Source organism: Amphiura filiformis, chromosome 4 (genome assembly GCF_039555335.1).
Source record: "Amphiura filiformis chromosome 4, Afil_fr2py, whole genome shotgun sequence".
NCBI lineage: Eukaryota > Metazoa > Echinodermata > Ophiuroidea > Amphilepidida > Amphiuridae > Amphiura > Amphiura filiformis.
Window position 1 is genome coordinate 18,508,333 of NC_092631.1, and position 10,684 is coordinate 18,519,016.

At 38.9% G+C, this 10,684-nt stretch overlaps 1 long non-coding RNA gene across 1 annotated transcript; it reads right to left on the minus strand.

Moving 5' to 3' along the window:
* LOC140150639 (uncharacterized) lies at nucleotides 1–2,773 on the minus strand. The gene is made up of 2 exons (XR_011858826.1): nucleotides 2,475–2,773; nucleotides 1–1,135 (listed from the first exon to the last, which is right to left on the minus strand). It is a non-coding gene; the product is annotated as an uncharacterized lncRNA (long non-coding RNA).
* Between the last annotated feature and the right edge of the window lie 7,911 nt (nucleotides 2,774–10,684).

Sequence of the window (10,684 nt, forward strand, 5' to 3'; positions counted from 1 at the left end):
TGATGTACTTTGTAATTTATTATTGTTTTCATTGTTTAACAACTTAGGCAAGATTAAAACAACTACCACTGTTTGTGTTAAAGTAGTAATATCAACTATGCAATACTGTAAAAGTGGAAATTATCACGCTACATTTATTTTTGCATTCCAAGTTGCTATCACAAAAATATTCCTTGTGTATATAGGGCATAGGCCAATGTAAGGAAACTTAAAATCGCAAATTTAAAAAACAGGGAACAGTTCAAAATTAGCAAAACCTGAAAATGTATTGTGCTAAAATTTCCACTTTTACAGTGCATGTAATCAGATTCAAGTTGACAGAAAATGTCATTTTCCTTCAATAATCTAAAGTATACATGTATGTGAATCTTTAAATACCAGTAAAAGAGGCTGAATAAAATGTTTTTTATATAGCATGGTCATTTTCAACAAAGTCTGATTGAAGTCATTCTCTATTTAATTGTTAATGTCAATTTTGCACATTGCGCTCTTTTATTTACTACTTTAGTAGAAACAAATAGCACCCTTTGTTCTGAAGAACAAAATTTCCTGTCAAGGTTATTATTGACTGTTTGGCAGACATGTGATATATGGTGCGACTTGAACGGACTCCCAAACCTGCACCTCACTTTCTTAGTGTGTCCTAAAATCCAAAATGCAACCCAAGTAATATTTCGTTGCTTATTTCTTGCCCGCAGAATTAAAAAGGTTGCCCATCCCTGGTGTATATTTTATGGTATGAAAGTGGATATTTGCATGCAAAAACAAACAGTTAAACACAAGTCACAAGTGAAGTGGGGTACTGGTATTGTTCTTCCTGGGGTTTTTAACTTTGAGCAGATTTTGCTCTCCTGTTGTCTATCTAATCAAACAAATTTTGCTCTCATCCTGGTGTCTATCCAATCGAACAAACTGCATGATATTAACCCTTAAACATGTGTTTTCACAGTCCACTGCTTAGATTGAGTTTCTGGAGTGATGCCATTCAGTTTGCCAACTTGACTACAATACACAAATGAATGATTCTTGGCTCTTGGCTCCATTAAATGCACAATGTGGGACTTTATATCGCCGATTCCCAAGATGCTTGCTTTTCTTCAAGGGCTTGGTTCACCACTTGCCTTACCACATCAACCTGTAAATTTTAACAGAAACAGAATATCAAATATTTTTATTGTTTCAAGTTGAACAAGTTTTTATTGTAAAATGATCCCGGAAAATGAGGGGCGGATGATCCACTGGTTACATGCTGGTTGACAATGTCCACAAAATATTTTGTAACCATGAACACAGGAGTACAGGACTACAATGTACAGTGTAAATATCAGCGGGTTGAGCGCAATAATTATATAATCACACAACCCCATTTGTTGCTAAATTGAGTTATTGTATGAACACAGCTGCACAGTACTGTAGTGTGACGAGCTACGTACGGTGTGATGAACGTTCCCACGAATATGTAGCGCATTCTATAATAATACGCAAACAAGATCGTAGTACGTGCAAGTGCAACTAAAACAGTTTACAAACAAGTTTCATTCATTTCAGAAAAAGGGGAGTTTTCATGACGGTAAGTTATTTTTTGGTAAATAAAACAGTGTTTAGTAATAATAATAATAATTATTAAAGAATGAGAAAAAGCGATAGGAATTTTTTTTTACTATCCTCTGGCCATGCGTTTTGAGTTGGGGGATTTTTGCCGGACATTGCATATTTTTGGGAAATCGCACCATTTTTTGTTTAGAATTAATTATTTCAGTACCAGTACATGCTACTATAGGCAAAGTATACATATTTTGAAAGGAAATTTCATGAGGAATCCAAAATGCAGTTATTTCTGATGTAGGGGCAATGCTAAGAAATATATAGTTATAGAGGGAATTTTTTGCCAAATTGCCAAAGATCAAGTGGTCCTATTTTTAAAATGCCTTTAATACCCTACATCAAAACAGACTCCATTTTTGCATTTCCCACATCAAAAGCTTTTAGAAAATAGTTTTACTATGCTAATTGTAACAGTCCTCAAATTGCGCAAGGGTTAAAACGTGCCATTCAAAAACAGCGCTGAATTTGATGAAATATGTTCTGGGTGTGTTTTAGAGGCTAATAAACACATCTAGAGTGGTCTGTAGTGTACGGCCCAAAAATATGCACACATACTTAGTAAAATTTGGCATATTTTGTTACCATGGTTGCCGAATTCAACACCCTTAGACAAGAAATAACAGGTTTTTCTCTCTATTTTCAAGAGCCATCCAATTTGGCATCAATATTTCATATGAAAACAGTTCAGACCCAGATCACGATCATGTCAGAAATTAATATTTTGTTCTGGGTCTGATTATTCGGACTAATGCTTTCGTAAGCTTACTTCCCCGACATGCGCCCGGGAAGCAAGCTTTTATTTACTCACTGAGACTCGTGAATTAGAGCCTTGAAGCTGAGGCTTTTATTATCATGATTAATATACTCACTTCATTATTTGAGCTAAAACCAAGTATTTGTCATGTTTGTTGTATCCCGGTGTCTGCCATCACGTTAAATCCTTATTTTTGCTCTTATTTCCACACAGCAAAGTTGTCTTTGACGATCTAATGTCGTTTTACGCCGCATTGACTGGTTTGTTTACATCCTTTAAAATTACCGCACTGAAGCTGAACCTGTCAATCAACTGCAATTTACATATGCACGCGTGCGACTTGTGTCGTGGGGCGCGTCCAATGTCAGTTTAGGCAGGTTTAGGGAAAAATCGCCTTTTTGTTCGCTAGTGGTGTGGTATGAGGGGAGCATGAAAAACATATGGAGGTCATCCGAGGTCAAAGGTCAAAGGTCATGGATTTCAAACTTTGTCCTATCGGGCTCAAACTTCGTGGGTGGAATCCTTGATATGAGGGGAATATATGCGCAAAACAAAATTGAGGTCAACCGAGGTCAAGGGTCATGTAGGGGCTAAATTTAGACTTTGCCCTATTGGGCTTAAACTTGATAGGTGGAATCCTTCGTATGAGGAGAGCATGAAAAAAATTACACTGAGGTCATCGGTCATCTGGGGTCAAACAGTATCGCTATCATGCCAGTGCTCTCACAGCATCAGGGCTCTCACAGCTGCAGGTGCACTAGTACTAATAAAATAATAAGCGGTCTCTATCTGTCTGTGTATCTGTGTATCTATCTATCTATCTGTCTGTCTGTCCGCTTATGCGTTCCGCCGCTTCGACGATCGAGCCGAAATTTCGGATATGGATAGGTGACGGAAAAGCAAGTTAACCGGTGGTTTTTCAAGGGCCCCTCGAGGTCAAAGGTCATCTAGGGGAAAATACCCCAACTGGATAGCAAAAGCAGCAGCAAGTGGATACAAAGATGTGTAATGGGCAACTCTGGACAAGTTTCATTCAGCTTTTGGCTGTTTGCCCAATTTGAAATGCACTGTAATGTCTACCCAGAATGCATTGCTGCAAAGCTACAGGTGCACTAGCATTAAGAAAATAATGAGCTCTGTGTGTTCGATGGCAATGCGCTTTCTCCGCTTCGACGCATCATTCCGATATTTCGGACATAGATGGGTACCGGGCGTGCGCTGTTTACCGGGTAGTTTTGAAGGTCATCGGAGGTCAAGGTCAAAGGTCACAGATTTCAAACTTTGTCCGATCGGGCCCAAACTTGGTGGGTGGGATCCTTAATAGGAGGGAAATGTATGTCCAAAATAAAAGCGAGGTCAACCGAAGTCAAAGGTCATTACGGAGGGGTCAAATTGCAAACTTTGTCCGATCGGGTTCAAACTTGGTGGGTCGAAACCTTCATATAAGGGGAGCATGAAACACATTATATGGAGGTCATCCGAGGTCAAAGGTCATGGATTTCAAACTTTGTCCTATCGGGTTCAAACTTGGTGGGTGCAATCCTTGCTACGAGGGAAATATATGCGCAAAACAAAATTGAGGTCAACCGAGGTCAAAGGTCATGTAGGGGCTAAATTTAAACTTTGCCCTATTGGGCTTAAGACTCAGGGGAGCATGAAAAAAATTGCACCAAAGTCATCCAAGTTCAAAGGTCATCTGGGGTCAAACAGTATCGCTATCATGCCAGTGCTCTCACAGCATCTGGGCTCTCATAGCCGCAGGTGCACTAGTACTAATAAAATCGTAAGCTCTGTGTGTCTGTCTGTCTGTCCGGCAATGCGTTTCGCCGCGCTTCGACACATCGCTCCGATATTTCGGATATAGATAGGTATCGGGCATTCCACGTTTATGGGGTAGTTTGAAAGGTCATCGGAGGTCAAGGTCAAAGGTCAAAATTTCAACTTTGTCCGATCGGGCCCAAACTTGGTAGGTGGGATCCTTGATACGAGGCGAATATATGCCCGAAATAAAATTGAGGTCAACCGAGGTCAAAGGTCATTACGGAGGGGTCAAATTTCAAACTTTGTCCGATCGGGCTCAAACTTGGTGGGTGGAATCCTTGATGCGAGGGGAATATATGCCTGAAACCGTAAACGTTCGCCTAATGGCGCTATGGAGTTCATGGAAATGAGAGAGCGCCATCCCTGTAAAAGCCGACTATTATCACTGATCATTAAGGGTACGTGTAGTTAAAGGGTGAAACCTATCGACACATACAATTATGAACAAGATCGAACAAACTTGTTCAAGATAATACGGTAATCATTCACCTGATACGTTGTGGCCCAGTGAGCAGAGCATTAGTGAGAGGATAAAGAGAACTTGTGGAGAAGATTGATGGTTCGAATCTCATGCAGTAATTTCTGACAGATTATGATGTCTGTCAATTTTTTTTTTCTTTTTCTGATTTGAGGAAATTTTATTCTCTATTTTCTTAATTTTATCTTTAACATTGTTTATATAATTTTATTATTTTATCTAGTATGTGTCTTTTTTCATGATTCTTTGTTTTTATCGTTTCATTTTAAAGTAACTCAATCCGTTCAATCAAATGTTGTAATGAACCTATTTGATTGTGTAGGCATTTGTTATGTGTGTGAGACGACAAGTCTTTCAATTCGTGCGAGTGTCCTTGCCTATGCATCAGTGGTCATAAGAGGTATATCATTTTATTCGAAGGGTGGGGTCCCAAATATACGGGGGTCATAAAGTCTTGGAAAGAATAATAGGAGTGGGTCATAAAATGTTTTATGACCAAAATGTAGGGAGTCACACGATGACCACAGAAAGTGTGTTATTTTATTCAAAAAGACTGATTTCAATACAATTTTGGGGTTTGGAATCATAACATTTTTGTTGCCGAAATAGGGGGTGCGCAATTTTATTGACGCAGACTTTTTGTAAATTTGAGACCCCCTTCCGAAAAAAAAATTATAGCCCTCTAAGAGGATTCAAAAAATAACCTCTGCCCCAATAATCCCTAGCTATATTTGTTTGAAACTGTTCCACGGAGGATGTAACGAACAAAATCATACAACGACCAACTGAATAGAGGCTGTGCATATGACGTATCATCCCGTAAATATGGCGGACTACTCAAATGCATTCAACAAAAGCATGATTGCATCTACCGCGACAGTTCGTCTCAAGTCGTGTTCACACAGTCGGACTTAAATCACTTATTACCGGTCTTAAATTACGTCGGTAATAGTATCGGATATAAGTGGCAGTGTGAATTAGCGTCGGATATAAAAAAATTACTATATCCGACGTAATGTGCTTTAAATCCGACAATTTGTTCACACAGTCGGACTTAAATTACGTCGGTAATAGTATCGGATATAAGTGGCAGTGTGAATGAGCGTCGGATATAAAAAAATTACTATATCCGACGTAATGTGCTTTAAATCCGAAAATTTAAGGCTGAAGATATCCAGGGTTAAGAGCTGTTAAGACCGATCGAAACGTTACGTCCGGTAATAGTAATTACATGTGGACATGCAGCACTATTGGGCTGTCGGATATAACTGGGAGTATATCACTCGCGCAAAATTTTAAGCAGAGTCATAGGCGTAGATCCCGGGGGGATGGGGAGGGGATAAATCCCCAATATTTTGCCAAGGGGGGATGGTCCATACAATCACCCCCCCCCCATGTTGACGCCTGATAATGGGTTTCTGACCAAATTAACCTCATATTTGCCCATTTTTTGCCCCCAAAGTGAAATTTTCACGCGCTTCGCGCGCATTTATTCTACTTTTACACCATTATTTCATCAGTTTAGCTTCAAAATAGCAAAATTTTTCTCGCGCTTCGCGCACAATTGAACCAGAAACTTATTCTGTCGCCAAAAGGTGCTGGACTGACTATACTTGATTTTTTTTCCCAACTCCATCCCCCCCAATGTCAAACAAAAAGAAATCTACGCCACTGAGCAGAGTAATTTACTGCGTGATGTCATCATGGCTGCAGCTACAAATGTTAATATAAATAAACGCAATAGAGGGGTCAATTGGAATGACAAGGAAACATTGGCTATCCTCAAAATTTGGAGAGACACGGAAAGTATTTCTGGGATAAAAAAAAAAAACTTTGGGAGGAGATAGCCACGCTATTACATGACAAGGGGGGATTCCCCATACGGTTGGGGGAGCAGGTACATGCGAAGATAAAGGCACCGGCTGAAAACTCTCCATCGCACCCTCCATGATCGGGTAAAAAGTTCAGGCGCAGGAGCAATTGACCATCCTTATTAGGGGGGATAGCAAATGTAAACCCTCCAGAGGGCTCAGTGGTGGTGGTGGGGGGGGGGGGGAGGGGGGCAGTATGGCCCTGGAAGTAGATGGAGATGACATTTATTAAGCCATAAGCATGATAACAGAAAGGCATGTAATTGGATTTTATAAGATGATTAGGGGTCCCAAATACGGAAAGAAAAATAGGAGTGTCATAAAATATTTTTGATGACCAAAATGTAGGGAGTCACAACACAACATGACTACAGATAGTGTGTTTATTTTATTCCAAAAGACTGATGCCTGTTTGGGGGGGGGTGCAAACGGGGGGGGGGGGGGCATAAAATCTTTGCTGACGAAATAGGGAGGTCGCAATTTTATTGAAGCCCACTTTTGTAAATTTGGGACACCCCCCCAAGAAAAAAGATAGCATGATGATGGGAGTCATTGTTATTTTTTATTTTTGTCATTTTTCAAAGATGTCCACCATGTAGGGCCTACATGTATAAAATGCGATATAGAGCTAAGTCTACTGTAAATTGGGACTACTTTGTCAAACTAAAATAATAATAATAATAATAATAATAATAATAATAATAATAATAATAATAATAATAATAATAATAATAATAATAATAATAATAATAATAGAACCTACATAAATACAAAATTGGTCTGAATTTTGGAACTTTTGAATTTGCATTTTTCTTACATGACATACCTACCGCATGGTCTGTAATTTTTTCTAAAGAGGGGCGTTAATTGAAAGTGAAAAAAATTTAAAATCGGGATAAATTTTATGACCGGTAATAGGGATTTATGACCGGTAATAGGCTATATCGGACATAACACGTCGAACATACGCTGGCGAAGTTACGCAATTTATCGGATTAATTACCATAGCAATAGATGAAAACAATTTTGAACATATAGATTGAATACAATACTGGTCTTTTCAAAGATACTAATCGTACAGGTGCAAGTAATCATCATGATTCACCTATTGCTATGGTAGTTAATCCGATTATTACGTAACTTCGACAGCGTATAGCGCTATTGCCGACAAATGTGGACGCGCTAAGGGATTAGCGGATATATTTAATTCGATCGGACATAAGCCTAGATAAAATATTACCGGTAATAAGTGCATGTGTGAACACAGCTTCACACACATAACAAAATGCACTACGATCAAATAGGTTGATGACAACATAATTTGATTGAATGGACTGCACTGCGCCATGATTACGGGGAAGAAACCCGGGGGGGCCACTCAAATATGAGAGTGTACGCATGCGTGACCAAATTTTTTTCGAACACCCCCTAAACAAGTTTTCCTCTGTGAGCAAAATGACCCCCTAAGCAAGTTTTTAGCGCGCTTTCCCCAAATATTTGACCCCCTAAACAAGTTTTTGTCTAATTTTGACCCCCTAAACAAGTGTCTAATTTTGACACCTTGGCCTAAACAAGTTTTTGTCTAAATTTGACCCACTTTACAAGTTTTGATGGATTTTGACAAATTGAACAATTTTTGTAGGTCTACTAACTTGTCATACCACTTTAATTAAATATAAATAATGACACGATGAATTCAGTTATTCAGAATGAATGTAATCAGAAGCAACGTTAAGCAGTATTCACATCGTATTTGGTTCCGAATTCGGCACCTAAAGTTGATTATCGAGTCCCGATATCATGTGCCCTTTTCATGCTTTCTACTGCAAATATAATTTCCTAAAGTAATCCAGAGAAGGGAAAACTCACAAATCTACCAGCAGGAGTAGTAAATAATGTGAGGAATCTATAGAGCCCGCTATAGAGGTCCTGAAAATCTTTTTGAAATACATGATAGGGTATTTTCGTCTCCCCGTTTTTCCACTGAACTATACACATCATAATTCAATCAACATTTATATGACGTCATTAATTAATATGCACGTTTTTTAATCTAAACGGTATTTTACATAGAAGTACGAGGCCATGGTTAAAGCACATGTAACACGTCATGAAATATATTTGAAAAGCGGATTAAAATGGTACCCTAAATGCGTTACAAACGATTTTAAAACTACCCCTTTTCATGAAAATCACAGTTTTTTGCCCCCTTAACGCGTCACGCGCGTAACGTGCCCAACCAAGAAAAAACACCCCTTTTCACGCGTTTTTTTGGTCACGCATGCTTACATCATTATATTTGACTGGCCCCCCCGGGGGAAGAAACCGATTCAAATCCTTTGTTTGGAGCCAATCGATAAACGCAAGGCCTCTATAGCTATCCATAGCTATCATTGAATACTGGCTAGGATTCCACAACACAATGAGCGTGTTTATAGTGGTGTACGGTATTTATACGGTATCCTTATACGCATTATGGGATTAGGATGGAATGTGACTTATCCGTTATCTCGGCTGTTTATAGTGGCAATCAATAGCGCTATTCTGAATCCGAGGTGGTTGAACTCAGCGTGTTCGAGGTCACCGCAATGCAATGTGGGAGACCCGGATATGGTGCCAATTTCAAACAGTTTGCCGTCGAAACGATACCGGCCTATATCTTTTAACATTTTTGCCACAGTACCGTACCGGTACCATATTTTATAGGTGATGTGTTATTACAGTGACAAATTTGAGCTGGGAGAGTTATATAAACCCTGCTCCACTTCCTTGAATAACGGTATCGTTAATCCCTGTCTGTTTATAGTGGCCGTATTCGGAATAAATATACTGCAATATCCATCGATATCGAAGGATATCAGTTCCGTATAATATGTGCGGCAAATAGCGCTATTGGTCTGTTTATAGTGGCGACCAATACCGTATTAGATGTACTTATACGCTAAATACCGGATAATCTGGCTCACTATAAACACGCTCAATGAGAACATGTTATAAAGCGCTTTGGAAGGCACACAATTATACCCCAATGGCTTTCCATATTATGTGCACTCAACAACTATTCAGTATCGAAGCCCGGTATCGAAGTTACGTAATGTTACTATGTCAACGGGATCACGCGCTTAAGTAATGAACCACGATCGAAACAATCAGCACACAAAAAGGCATACCAAAATAGCGTGATCGTAATGATCGCCATACAAACAGTGCTTGGTTCCGATACCATCACGGAGTTACGTAACTACTTCGTGGTCTGATAGTTATATGATCAATGGTCTGATCTACTTGGGTTCGATCCTTTTAAGAAAAGAAAAATAGCTGATCATTTATAATGCATAAATGAATAAAGTAATGTAGTTACACAATTTGAAACATTGAGGCCGTTCTATTTTTCAAAGGTCATTTAACTGTTAAATGTAGTGGAATATATCACGCATTGATAGGTAGCAGGGGGAGCAAATTTTGTCAGCGGTTTTTGTTGCCGTTTGTTCGCAGTGCCTATTTATCTACAAAAAATAAGAAAATTAAAATAAAATTAAAAAAAATTCACAATATTCGTTCGTAAAATGGGGACAAAATCCAAAAACATTTCTTGACCCTTCTTCACATAAAAGTGGGGGCAGAAATCAAGATTCGAGCAAGAACCATTCACCATTCAAGGCGCACCCTCTACCGACTGAGCTAACGGGTCAGACAATAGAAGGGTGTAATTTTGAACTGAAGAATATTAAACAAATATGAAGATATTACAATGTTATAAAAAGATTGACCAAAATGAGTTAGGTATAACGTATGAATCGATTTACAAATTAAGTCCAATGGCACTTTGAGAAAGAATACCTAAAGAAACCCCAAACATAACCTAGTGATATAAAGTATTGGGTCATGTCACGATATTTTTTTCCGAGACATTATGTCCAGGTTGCTCAATTTAACATACACGTATCCTTAATGCTGTTGAGATTTTACAAGGATGGCGCTCTCACATTTCTAAGAATCCAAAAGCGCCATTAGGCGAATGTTTACGGTATATATATATATATATATTAAGGCTGACAATTGGCCTTAAAAGTGTGGGGGGCAAGAAAAGTACCCCCTCCCTAGTGCCGACACTGCTCTCCTCTCTGCCACTAGAATGACATGTGAGATTATTTA